The sequence below is a fragment of the Centropristis striata genome, chromosome 23 (assembly GCF_030273125.1).
Source record: "Centropristis striata isolate RG_2023a ecotype Rhode Island chromosome 23, C.striata_1.0, whole genome shotgun sequence".
In the NCBI taxonomy this organism is placed as follows: Eukaryota; Metazoa; Chordata; class Actinopteri; order Perciformes; family Serranidae; genus Centropristis; species Centropristis striata.
In genome coordinates this window covers 21,596,160-21,608,915 of record NC_081539.1, presented here as the reverse complement: position 1 = coordinate 21,608,915, position 12,756 = coordinate 21,596,160, and the positions used below count along the sequence as shown (strand labels likewise).

General features: G+C 36.7%; 1 long non-coding RNA gene across 1 annotated transcript; it reads left to right on the top strand.

The window, feature by feature from the left end:
- The first annotated feature begins 4,699 nt into the window (after positions 1-4,699).
- On the top strand, positions 4,700-11,159 carry LOC131962354 (uncharacterized). The gene is made up of 2 exons (XR_009389924.1): positions 4,700-4,774; positions 10,118-11,159. It is a non-coding gene; the product is annotated as an uncharacterized LOC131962354 (long non-coding RNA).
- Positions 11,160-12,756: the final 1,597 nt, after the last annotated feature.

Below are 12,756 nucleotides of genomic sequence, written 5' to 3'. Positions count from 1 at the left end.
CAACAAATGGCCTCATTCCAAAAATATATAAAACAAATGTGACAGTTAAGCATTTTGGTTCCCCAAGCTATAGTACAGCCCTAATTGGACTTATTATTTTTATAAGGCAGGCACTATTAATCAAAGCACCGGCTGACTGCCAGGAAAGCTTCTTAGATGTATCCCAGAACAGAGTCAGGTAAGTGTGAACTGACCTCAGCCATCTGTAGCAGAATCGGCTTTTAAAATATCAATCACACTCGATGACTAATCAACACAGTCATTTTAAGGAATGTACCAATGACTTGTCACAAAGCCTAAAACAACTCCTCTGACAAAAAATAACAAAGGAGCTTGGGATAACAAAGAAACAAATATGTGCCAGGGCTAGTCATTCTAATCCAAACTGAAAGTCAAACCATATTAGAGCACCTTAATATTTCTTGTGCATTCCTTGAGCTGTTAAATGAAAATACATGTCATAGCATATTCTTAACAATGTGTTTGCTTTAACAGAATCCCTTTAGCTGCATTTGCACCTTTAAAATGCATAGCTTCTCTTCTGAATACACCTTCCATCATCCAAGAGTCCTTGAGCTTTGCATCATGCTCCTTTTGTGGACATTCATGTGAATTCTGCATGGTAGTGGGTGGTATATGCAGCACACAGTTGGCCCTAAGCACAGTGCCTGAGAGTCGACTTTGTTGGACGGCCTTGGAACTTTATTCTCGCTGAAAAGCTTGTGTCTGTGTAGCTTGGAAAATCTTATCTGAAGAGTCAGTAGTCATACATCTGAAACAGCTGCAAGAGAGATATATTGGTACTTGACAGGATAGCTTAAATTAAGTGGAAACTTCCTCTTCCATAATCCTTCTGTGCAGTACAGAAAAACTGCTTTTTAGCTTTGCGATGAGCTTGAGTTTGGTTTTTTGGTTTGGTCCATTAGTATAATGTTCAGCATCTGGTAGCATTCAGTCATTGAAGACAGGATTGCTTTGGCTTTGCAAGCATTTTTAATCCCCTTTTGTCTTTGTCTCTGCTCGCTTCTTCTAGGTCTCGTCACTCTGGGTACTGCGATCTAGTCGATAGAAGTCAACACAAAAACACATCCTTATTAGTGTTAAGTCCTTAATGAGGATCTCATGAATATCAGTTTATGAAATGAAAGTGTCTTTTACTGATAATGCTCTATCACTGCATTAGTGATTATCAGCAGAATTATCATAAGCAGAATTATCAATATGAAGTAAAACAAATCTCATTCCACAGTCTGTCTCTTCCGACAATCCCAATCACAGCATACCATTAATTTCTACCCTATACCAGGTTTGATGAACTACAGTATTTTTGTGCAAAAGTTTAAAACCAACCATGTGACAGTGTGAGCCGTATGATCAACCTGTAGTTGACTGGTGAGGCCCGAGGCTCTGAATTGGCCCTGGTTTGTTTCACTGTATGACTCAGACTTTATATAAGAGCCTGGATCATTGAATTTTATCCCACACTGTTCAAAATGAAGTAAACACAACTGATCCAGGAGTAAAGAGGGTGTGATTTTCCGCCAAATTTTGGGGGAAAACTTTATTTATACTGCACCCTACTGATTCAGCAAAAAAATATTACCATCCACCTCTGTATTCTGTTAAAATCATCTGATATTGCATTTCAGTGTGACTCAGAAAGACACCTTAAATAGTTGAAATGAAACCAGAGGAACTGAAAAAGCACCCAAATGACTTTTTTTTTTATTTCTTTCAGTGCACAAATAAGCCTTTTGTGACTAACACCTTCTGAATGCACATATTTTTTGCTGAAGCTTGTCTCTGCCTGACACCAAGTAAAATAGTTTACAAAAAGGTTCCCATTTGTATCAACTCCCATAACCAACAGGCTATAACCTCAGACTGAGTCACCCACTATTTGGCAAAAGGAAACACTGTAGCCTGCCAGCATTCCAATGTCTTTGTCAGTTAACCGTCTCACACAGAGAAACCGAAAGAAGCATTTACTTAAGTTTGCCACCTTGCTATTGCCCCTTCCAAAGTTTGATTTAAAAAACTACATTTATTCATCAAGAACATGTACAATTTTTATGTTTTTTTATTTTTACAAATAATGCAAGTAGACTCACCTGACTCTCCTTACAGTGGCACCGTAGCGAGTCAAGGACAGACCCGACCAGTTGAGCTGTGTTGTTAATGCTTAAATTCTTCATTTTGCAGGTTAGGCTATGCAAGGTGCTCACAACGTCCTGAAGGATATAGGTATATTAGTCAGCATTTGAGTCATACAGTGTACACCCTCTGTGACCAAACCAATTAAAGTTCAGTAGACCAGTCAACCACCTTTGGCCTAGATAACAGCTGCTATCCACCGTGATGGTTATACAACAGCTGACTGTGCATTAAACACCGCTTAACTGAATGCAAAATCAATATTGAGCGCATAAAATTAACTAAATGACTTTTTCTTGAAGTAATGGTTGTAGTTGGTCTACAGTAAACTTCTTTAGCAAGTTTTGTCTCTAAGCATTTTGGGTTTCATTTGTTTATTATGTTATATATATATGACTATAATGGGGTCCAAAATCATGTAAAATTTAATATTTTTTATTGAAAATGTAACATTATCTTAGCTAATCTAAGCCCCACCAAATACACTCAAGTCGTCCACAAACTTAAGGAAAACATTGATATAACACTATATATCAAGAAAAACACTAAATAAAAATGAAAGACACTCATCAAAAAGCAGTTTGCTGACAACTACAGAATAATCATTACTCACTGTCGCCGTGATGTTTGGCTTGCACTGATGTAGCTTCTGTTTCAGCGCTGGGCAGGGTGAGCTTTGCAGCAAGTCTGTGATATTATTATTCTTTAACGGATGAAAGCATGACAGTTGTATATATTAGAAATACATTTCATAGGAGGGGAAGATGGTGTCAAGTCAACATGTCAATGATGTTTACTTTCCAAGCATGCTTTTAGATAATAATAGGTTATTTTGAGATGTTATATTTGCAACTTCAGCTTAAATACATGCAAACACCTGCAAAATTGACAGTTTACATTAAACAGTCCTGATGTTCAAACAATCTTTCCATCAAGACTTCCATGTATGTTTACACAAAAGTAAAGAAGTGATCTACTCAAATGTAATTGTGTATTCTACATTGTGTTTTGACTTATTATTTTTCAGTGTATAGACTATTCAAAGACCACTGTATCAGTTTCTGACAATGCCACAAAGTGTGTGCTGGCTGTTGCAACAAATAATAGATGTTCATTGGAAATTGTCAATCTTTCATCCTGTTAGTGTCTTTTTTTCTAAACAAACATGTTCAAACCAGTTTCATTCCTTGTTTTGCTTTAGTTACCTTGTATGACTGGCTGCATCTTTCGTAACCGATACCTCCAATAATAATATAACATCAAAGCAACAGGGGGCTGTTCAATCTGACTGTACAGTGAATGTACAAAGGTTTGTCAGCCTCTAATACCATAGTATTAAGTTACATTTGCTTTTTTTCATGAGCAACACTTTTAAAAGTGCTGTCCTAACTTGTCTGTTTTCACTTAACAGTATTTCCATCTCTTCCCAGTGATCAGATTTCATAAGAGAAATAATTGAAAAATTATAACTCACCTCATCAGTGCTATTCCTGAAGAAGTCTACACCATGTTGTAGGCAATCTACACTGTACTTAAAGACTACAATGCACCCATTCTGATATAGATTTCCTGACTGGAATGCTTGCTTCTTCTGGATGAGAATACACATAATTGTGCGCAGCATGGCAAAATAAATACAATTGGTGTCTTACTTACTGTATTGTTAAGATTAGTTTGCACGATTAGCCTGTAATGTTCTCCAACTTCTTCAGGACTACTTTTTCTGTCACAGGAAAGTGATAGAGGTAGAAGCAGAAGAGCAAGGACACTGATACAAAGAAGAGGCTGAGAGTTTATGGTCACAGAGTGAGGATGCAGGGAGAGAGGGAGGCAAAGAGGTCAGTCAACTGATCCAACATGCTTATGATATACAGTTTAACTTTTTTTTTTTTATGTGAGGAACCCCCCAATAACACTTGGAATGTCATACTGCTAAATCCATTGATGGAAAGTACATTAATTTAAGCACATTTGTTTTATTGTTAAATGAACTCTATTTGTACTTTCATTGAAAACTACAATTAAACTTACATTTTGGATGGAATTAGTGCAGTTTTTAATCTGTTGCATTTATTTGAAAGCTTAGTTACTTTGCAAATTAATATTTAGCACACAAAACATAAATGGATAAATGAAACCTGGTTATATCCTACAAAGTATAAAGGAATTGGAACCAGCTCCACCTTGACCAACCACAGATTATAATGCTACGTACAAGCGAATGCGTCAGCAGTTAAAATCCAATAACATCATAACCTAATTTAAAATAAAATGCTGCATAATTATGAATATTTTAACTATTTGCTTGTCAAGCCTTGAATGCATGGCTTTAGTATTAGAAGCTACTTTTACGTGGATATATGATGATCTGCAAAGCTAACCTGTTACTACAAGTAATCAATGACTCGCGTGGAAATTAAAGCAGTCTGTCAATTCCTGCAAACCAGGTCCCAATTCCCGTAAATCCCAAACCTTTCGGTTTCCTTCTGACTGGCAGATGGGAAGTTATTAACACGGAATTCCCCTGTTTGGAGATCCTGTAAGTCTCCAGCACACAGTAAAACAGCCAGTCGCTCGGCGGAGGAGGCAGGCGGACGGATGCACGTGCAGTCGGCTCCCGGTAAGTTTTAAAAACGGTTCACTACGCTGCTTTACATGGTACAGACTTTGAATGTGTGCTGCATTATCCCCGCACTAACACTGACTTGACTTCGGCTTTACTTCGGCTACAGTGTGGAGTGGATTAATGTCAGTTTAACTCGGTGCGTCACAACTTCAGATCATTTGAGTTAACATACGCGCAGTCCGCTTTCTTTACTTACCATTGGTCATTCTTTATTCAAAGTGACACTCCGGCGTGTCTTCATTGCTGCTCAGACTGTCTGGTTTACATTGTAAAAAACAAACGCTGTGGTTCTGCCCCTACTCCCGCGGTTCCGTTGGCTTCTGAACGCAGGGACTGCAGTCATTTCCCACCACGTCCTGCGTTGCGCAGTGCATGTCATTTTACTTCCGTCCTCACCCGCAGTGGTTTCACTTCAGATTAATTAACTTGGACTGTGTTAGATACACAGCTGCAGACCATCAACTATCTATTCATTCAAATGCTCAGTTCACATTGGGAGCTGTTGTATGAACTCAAACAGCACGGTTGAGTGAATAATTAAATGCCTTGCTCAGTTCTAAGGCAGCAGAGATGCTGCCAGAGATTTTGGGACCCACGAAATGACATCACATTGGGCCCAACTACAACTCTACTATCCAGAAGCCAAAATCAATTTCCAGGTTTGCTGATATAAGTGAAATGTGCACTTTCTGTGGAGATGAGCCAGAGACAACTTTACATTTATTTAATACTTGCCCATTGTCATCTATATTTTGGAGGGATATGGAAAATTTCATACTTGATCAGACTGGACAGGCCATCATTTTTTAACCTAAAGATATTATCTCAAAATTTGAATCTAATAACAAAACAGTATGCTTTATAACTTTATAAATCTTATGATTCTGATGGGAGAGTTTCACATCCACAAGGTGAAGTTTTCCAAATCCCTCCCTAACTTTAACGCTTTCACAAGAGGATTAAAATGTCATATCGAAACTTTAGAGTTGATGTCAAATAAAAAATGTGAACGCACTCTCATGCACTTTGAAAACGTATTTTCAGAAGCCCCAGAATAATATAAAGAGAAGCACCTTATACCCTATGTGCCTTATTATGTTATTTTATTTTTATATACTGTATTTAATTTACTGTAACTGACATTTTTCTTTGTATATCGTATTTATATACTGAATGCCTGTATTTATTTCATTGTTAAATAAAGATCTGGGGGAAAAAAACTATCCAGAAGCCAATTAACCCATTCAATACATTAAATTACTCTACCCTTGCTGGCTTGCACCCCTTTGAAGTCCAAGACTTGTTGTTTATTTTTTTATTTTTTTATGTTTATTTACAGTGAGCTGTGAAAATATTACTCTGTGAGGACATGTAGGCTACAGAAGGGGATTAGGGCCAGGTAGGAGGAAAAATAATGAGAGGAGTGGGGAAAAAATGTATTATGCACTTTGAAAAAAAAGTCAAAATGGCGAGAATAAAGTCGAAATACAATGCTGAAGAAAAAGTAGAAATTTTGAGAATAACGTCAACTTTTTGAAAGTAGACTGCAAGCTACAACCTGATTTTCCTTCTGAAAAAAATCACAAAAGTAGCCTACTAACAGCTCATTTATGTGTAGGGGGATTTCAGTACTACCACACCCTTAAATATTCTGGTTATTGCTCATTTTATGACATTTGTGAAAATCTGGTTGTAGCTTGCAGTCTACCTAACTGTTCTGTGACAGCCAGCCTGTCCACGCCCTCCTATCCAGCCCCTAGGTACTTGTGCGGCTCCGATTCGCCCAGGCGTAAATGTCAGAAGATCTCAAATCTCCGTCTCTCTCTGTCATGCCGGTTCCTACACTGCAAAAAAAAGAAAAGTTGGGGGAACTAAAAATTTCAAGGCAACAAACTTCGATAAAATTTTAAGTTGGACAATTATACTAAATATTTTAAGTTTTGTTTTTGAGTTTGCTCAACTCTGAATTCAGATTTTTGTCAACTGTAAGTTGTACTAATTTATAATTTTACATTGTAATAACTTTTAATCCTTATTTCTGCTAACTTCTGCAATGTGCTGAATTGGCACGACAATTTTGAGTTAGCATCATACGCTAATGGCTACTCTTGTAGCTGTAACAAGCAGCGCCGCTAGCATCAGTTAGCCGTTAGCATCAGTTAGCCGCTAGCATCATTTAGCCGCTAGCTTTCGCTAATGACCAAATTTCACCGCTTTCCCGCATTTCACAACAAAGAAATAAGAGTTAGCAGAACTATATTGTCCCTTGTTTTGAACCCCAACTTAAAGGTAGAAGTAACAACAACTCACAAACTTGTTTTTGAGCAGACAACTGGCTTGCTTTGTTGTGCTAACTTACATTATTGCCCTTAATGTCAATAATTTATATTTCCAAGTTTTACCAACTTAAATCACTGTTTTAGGCCAAAAAATACAAGTTGGCTTTTTTGCAGTGTATGTTAAATATGTTCGCGAATTTTTTGATGTGCAGCTCAAGGTAACCAGTTATTTTAGATCAGTCCAAAAAAAAGTGTTACCCTAGATGCTGAAGTAAGCTTCTTATGCAATATAATTCTTGCCGCGAAGTGAGGCACTGAGCTTGAGTAGCTCACATGTAGGCTAGAGGTGATGGTTCATGAACAATTAATTTTGCTGTAGTGAATTCGAATCCAGCTGTAAATGATCTTGCAAACATTCGATTTTCATGCTTTCTTTTTATTTATAGGTGGCTGTGATGTAGTGTTCACTTATACAACAATATTATCCACAGTAGATAGGAGATGCGACCTGGAAATCGTCAATTATGTTTATTAAAAATGTGACGAATCTGCTAGTTGAGGCAAAACACAGCTGCACACACGAGTACGGCAACCAGTTAGTGTGGAAACCAGTAAGAACATAACACCGTTGCCGGTTGCCGCTTTGGATGCGTCATAGCAAACAAAGGAATGAACTGTGAATAAACAATGTGTCTGACTTTGTGTTGTGTGAAGCACAAAAGCATCTGTGTTAATGAAAACTGTATTCACACAACACAAAGTCAAACACAAATAACACATTTGTACTTCTTGAAAAAACTGCATGTTTTTGCCTCCAACTGCATGGGATTAGCAAAAAGTGGGTATGTCTGTAAGGAGAGACTCATGGGTAATGGAACCCATTTTCTTTCAGATATATTGAGGTCAGAGGTCAAAGAACCCCCTTTAAATATGGCCAGATCAGCTTTTCCCTTGACAAAAGTATATTATTTAACCCCCTTAACAACGACATTGTTGGTACCTAACAATAGATTCCTTATATTATTTTTTTTTTTCTGGTACACTCAGATTTACAGTCATCCATTGTCCAGTGTAAGGTCTTGGAATATTTTGTGGGATGTGGGACAAGTGATAAAAATACTCTAAAACAGTACTGTCATACACATTTGGGGGCAGGATCAAACCACCATTTAAATAGAGAGGGGGCTGGGTAAGAGAGAGGCCCTCTGGGTGTTTTCTTTATTTTGCAAAAAGAAAATAAGGAAAAAAAAACAAATCGTTTTTTACACTGTACATTGTAAATATTACATTGATGAATATTGGTCCCTTGATAAACCACCACTTCCCAGAAACAATCCTGGCATTGAAATACCTTTTTGAAAGCATCAGACTTCCAGGGCAATTCCCTTCTAAAATACAAACCAGTTTTGGTTGTGCAATACATGTGAATAGATCAGTTAAATATGCAGGAAATACAATATTTCTTTCAAAAAGTCACTTCAACATTAAGCTGCAATTACTTAAGAAGTTCAGTTACCTTAAGTCTTTGTCCTTTGGAGCAATAAAACATATGTTTTCTGTCAATCTAGGACTACACCTTTTGTGCATATGAAAATAACAGCTCTGGAGAGTATGGCTTAACCAATAAACATCAACAATAAACTGATACTTAATAGTCATTGTGGATGAGCTTTAGGCTACGCATGCAGGCAACAGGCATCTTTGGGATTAATTGCAACTGTACATTCACTGAAAAGGAAAAAAGAATGATTTTCATGGACCAAGAAGAAGCATGCTATTAGCAAAGAGAACCAGACATGGGACCCAGTATGGGTTCAAAAAGCTGTTTCAACACCAAGCAGGTTCATTAATTGATTAACATCTACATGAAAAAAATACTAAAATAATTTAATAAAATAAAGTTTTGTCCACATTGTCCACCTGCTGTTGACCCTACTCCTGGAATGTGAACATGGCTACAGGATCATAGCCAGTGACCAATAGATCATTTGCGAAAGCTTGAATGAAATGGAAAGTAGTTTGGACAACAAAATATATAAGCCACATGTCAAAATGCTCAAAATTGCATCAGCTGTCAGAAGTGAATGTCATTCCTGAAACTGCATTTTTACAAATTGAAAGTAAGTCACAGTCTGCACCGCCAAGAAAAGTTAGAAAAAATACATGAAAAGCGTTTACAACGGTTGATGTCAATTTAATGAGGATGTAATTTAGCTGACATGTTTGCCAGCGCCAGTAAAAACACATTTTCTTTAATCTTGACAGAAGTAACGTATAACATCTTCACATTTGGGACATTAACTTAAGAATCACACGTAAGCATATTCCGATTAGTTGCTGTCTGTGCCAAAAGTCAAAGTTCAAAAGTATCACGTTTCTGGGTTTTGTTTTCTTCATTACAAACCTTATTGCTACAGATACAAATGCGCAGGTGCTGGCCAGTAGTGACAAAAATATTCAGATCCCTCACTTAATTAAATATACTAATACCACACTTGCATTCAAAACTCACCTAAATGAAAGTACGAAAGCACCAGTATCAAAATGTTAAAATAAGTATAAAAAAAAAGAAGTACTTTTTATGCAGAATGGATCCACTCAGATTGTTATATATATTCAAAATAAATTGTGTGTGTGTGTGTGTGTGTGTGTGTGTATATATATATATATATACATATATATATATATATATATATATACACACACACACACACACACACAATTTATCATAACAATTTATCAACACAATAATCATATATATATATATATATATATATATATATATATATGATTATTATTTATGTAAGCAGCATTTATTTTTTTTATTTTTAGATTTTAGGTTTTTATTATTTTTATTTTATTAGGTTTAAATTAAAAAAAGAGGTTTTGAGTACCTTAAGTACAGTACTTGGAGTAATGTTACATTCCACCACTGGTGCTGTCATTGTGCATACAATCATAGTTTGACGGATACATAAAGGAATGAGGGTGAAGTCTTGCTATGTGTCATTACCTACTGACTGTTGTTGTGTTTGGCCAATGTGCTTGTCTTTTACAGTGTTGGGGTCCACAGTAATTAAAGACATCCATCAGATTATGACAGTAATGTTGGGAAGCATGACACCGTGGGACCCGGAATGTGACCAGGGTAACCATGACGGCCGCAATCAAACACAGATGATGTTCGACAGCAAGATTCCTCTTGTTTCCTGATGCGTTGTGATTCACTTACAAACTATGTGTGCGGTGCACTGAGACACAGAAGGCGTTTAAATTGTTACATTTCTTCTTCTTACTGGTCATCTTCTATATCCTCCTGCAAAGCTTCCCTCTGTTTCACCTGTTATTTTCCATTTTTGGTACCTTTCTGTAGTGATGACAATACATGGAACATGTGACATGCATAAAGCTTTGTAAATTATTATTGTTTGTTAAGGCCAGCATAGATGAGGTTTACAATGTGCTGACAGTTGAGAAAACAATGGAATGTATTTTAAAGTGTAATTTGATGCAGGAGCTTAAAAAACAAATGATCTAACAAATGACAGATATTATAGATTATCCCTCTAAGCAGGTTGAACATGTAACAAAACCTGAGTTACTCATTAAAGCAACCCTTAATATAGTTATGTGTTGTTGAAATGATAATGAAGGTTATTTACATGACATTTCTCTATTGACAAATTGCTTTTAACAACAATGAAAGAGAAGTTGCAGGTCGCATTTTAGCTCAGGGGTCATAGGTTACTTTCAGCAGAGGGATTCCTGTGTAATTTATTTTAGGAATGTATGTTGTTTTGAAAAGGGCCTGTAGTTTCAGGTCAAAAGGAAATTCATGAGAACTGGTGGAGTCTGTTTGTGTTGTCATTTTCTGTGTTGGCTCATTAAATTACCACACTTGTGTTTTGGCTTGTTTCAGCTCATTTACTACAAAGCATGTACTACTGTTACATGCTTTCTACCATAAAAGTGTTTTTTCTGCTATTCAGGCGGTCACTGATTCATGCTGTCAGACTAGAAACTTGCTTGTGACAGCCAATCCATCACATTAGATTTTTAGTGTTTTCTTTCTGTGGTAATGCACTGGATCAAAGCATGTATTGTTTTATGGGAAGGCATCCGTGACTTCAGAGACAAGTATCTGAACTTCTCAACCCTTTTAAACAGTACTTGGTGCGTTAGTAAACATTTATTTTACGTCTGCAGGTAAAGTCATTTGGAAATGTATTTTAAAAGTTGTGGGCCATTACCAACTAACCATGAATTTATGTTTGTCACAAATTGTCTGTACCTGGAGAAATTGTGGTAGGAAGAAAAGAGCATGATTATCTCATTGCATTTATTGTTTCTGCAATAAATATTGTTTTGTTTCTGCAATAAATATCAGTTAATTATTGCCACTTGTGTCTCCCTTCTTTGTTAGCCAGCGAACCATTCATAAGTCATAACACTCTTATTGTTATTTAATGTATTGGGGCTGCTCACTAACAGGACCAATCTGTTGCATATTGTATCATATTTGATATTTGATATCTAGAAAATTTAAAGCACCTTCTGCCACCTTTTGTAAGTGTGAAGTGTTATTGTTTCTCTATCTTCAGTGACAACTATCGATAAAGTGTTGTGGCACAAATAACATAGTAGATGTTCTGAAGTAGGAAACATGACATTCATATGACAGTCATTTGTTAAATTGTGTTTTTGCAGCCAAAGTTAGTTTTGTGCCCACAGCCATGTACTGTATGCAGCTGTCAGCTGTCAGAGAAAGACATGAGGGTGTGACTTTACGACACATCCTGGAAGTGTTTATTGCTTAATATTCTTGTCTAAAATCTTCATTGCTGAGACAGTTTCCCATAAACTGAGTTGCAACACATTTTATGAATGGGAAGGTTTTAAACAAACTGCTAGGGTGTGAAATAAAGGGAATTACAAAAAGAGGAAGTTAAAAGTTTGTATCCCTTCTCTGTTTTATTACAGGGCTTTGTTTTTTGCATCATTCACTTATTTTATATCCAACTGTTGTAGTAACAGTGTGGAAGGTCTACATGGGTCTACACCTATATACTATATTTATTCCTTTAATGTCCTCACTAAAAAAGCAATGGAATAATTGAAATTTAATTTTTAAATAAGACATTGCATTTTTTATTTACTTGGGGAAATAACAGCAATCCAATTTTTTGTGTGTGTGTGTTTTTTTTTACAGACCCAGCAAGTTAGTACACAAACACATTGTAGTTCATGCTTTTGCTACTTCAAGGTTAGATTACTGTAATTCCTTACTGTCAGGCTGCTCCAATAAATCCCTTAAAACTCTTCAGTTAGTCCAAAATGCTGCGGCTCGTGTTAAAAATCCTTCTTCTCACTTACAAAGCTCTAAATGGTCAGGCACCATCATATCTTAAAGACCTCATAGTGCCATATTACCCTTTTAGAGCACTACATTCCCAAAATTCTATGTTACTTGTGGTTCCTAAAGTCCTTAAAACTAGACTGGGAGCCAGCGCCTTCAGTTATCAAGCTCCTCTCTTGTGGAATCATCTCCCAGTCTCAGTACGGGAGGCAGACAACCTCTCTTTATTCAAGAGTAAACTTAAAACTTTCCTCTTTGACAAAGCCTATAGTTAGGGCTGGCTGAGGCCTTGGACCAGCCCCTAGTTATGCCGCTATAGGCCCAATGTGTCGGTGGACACG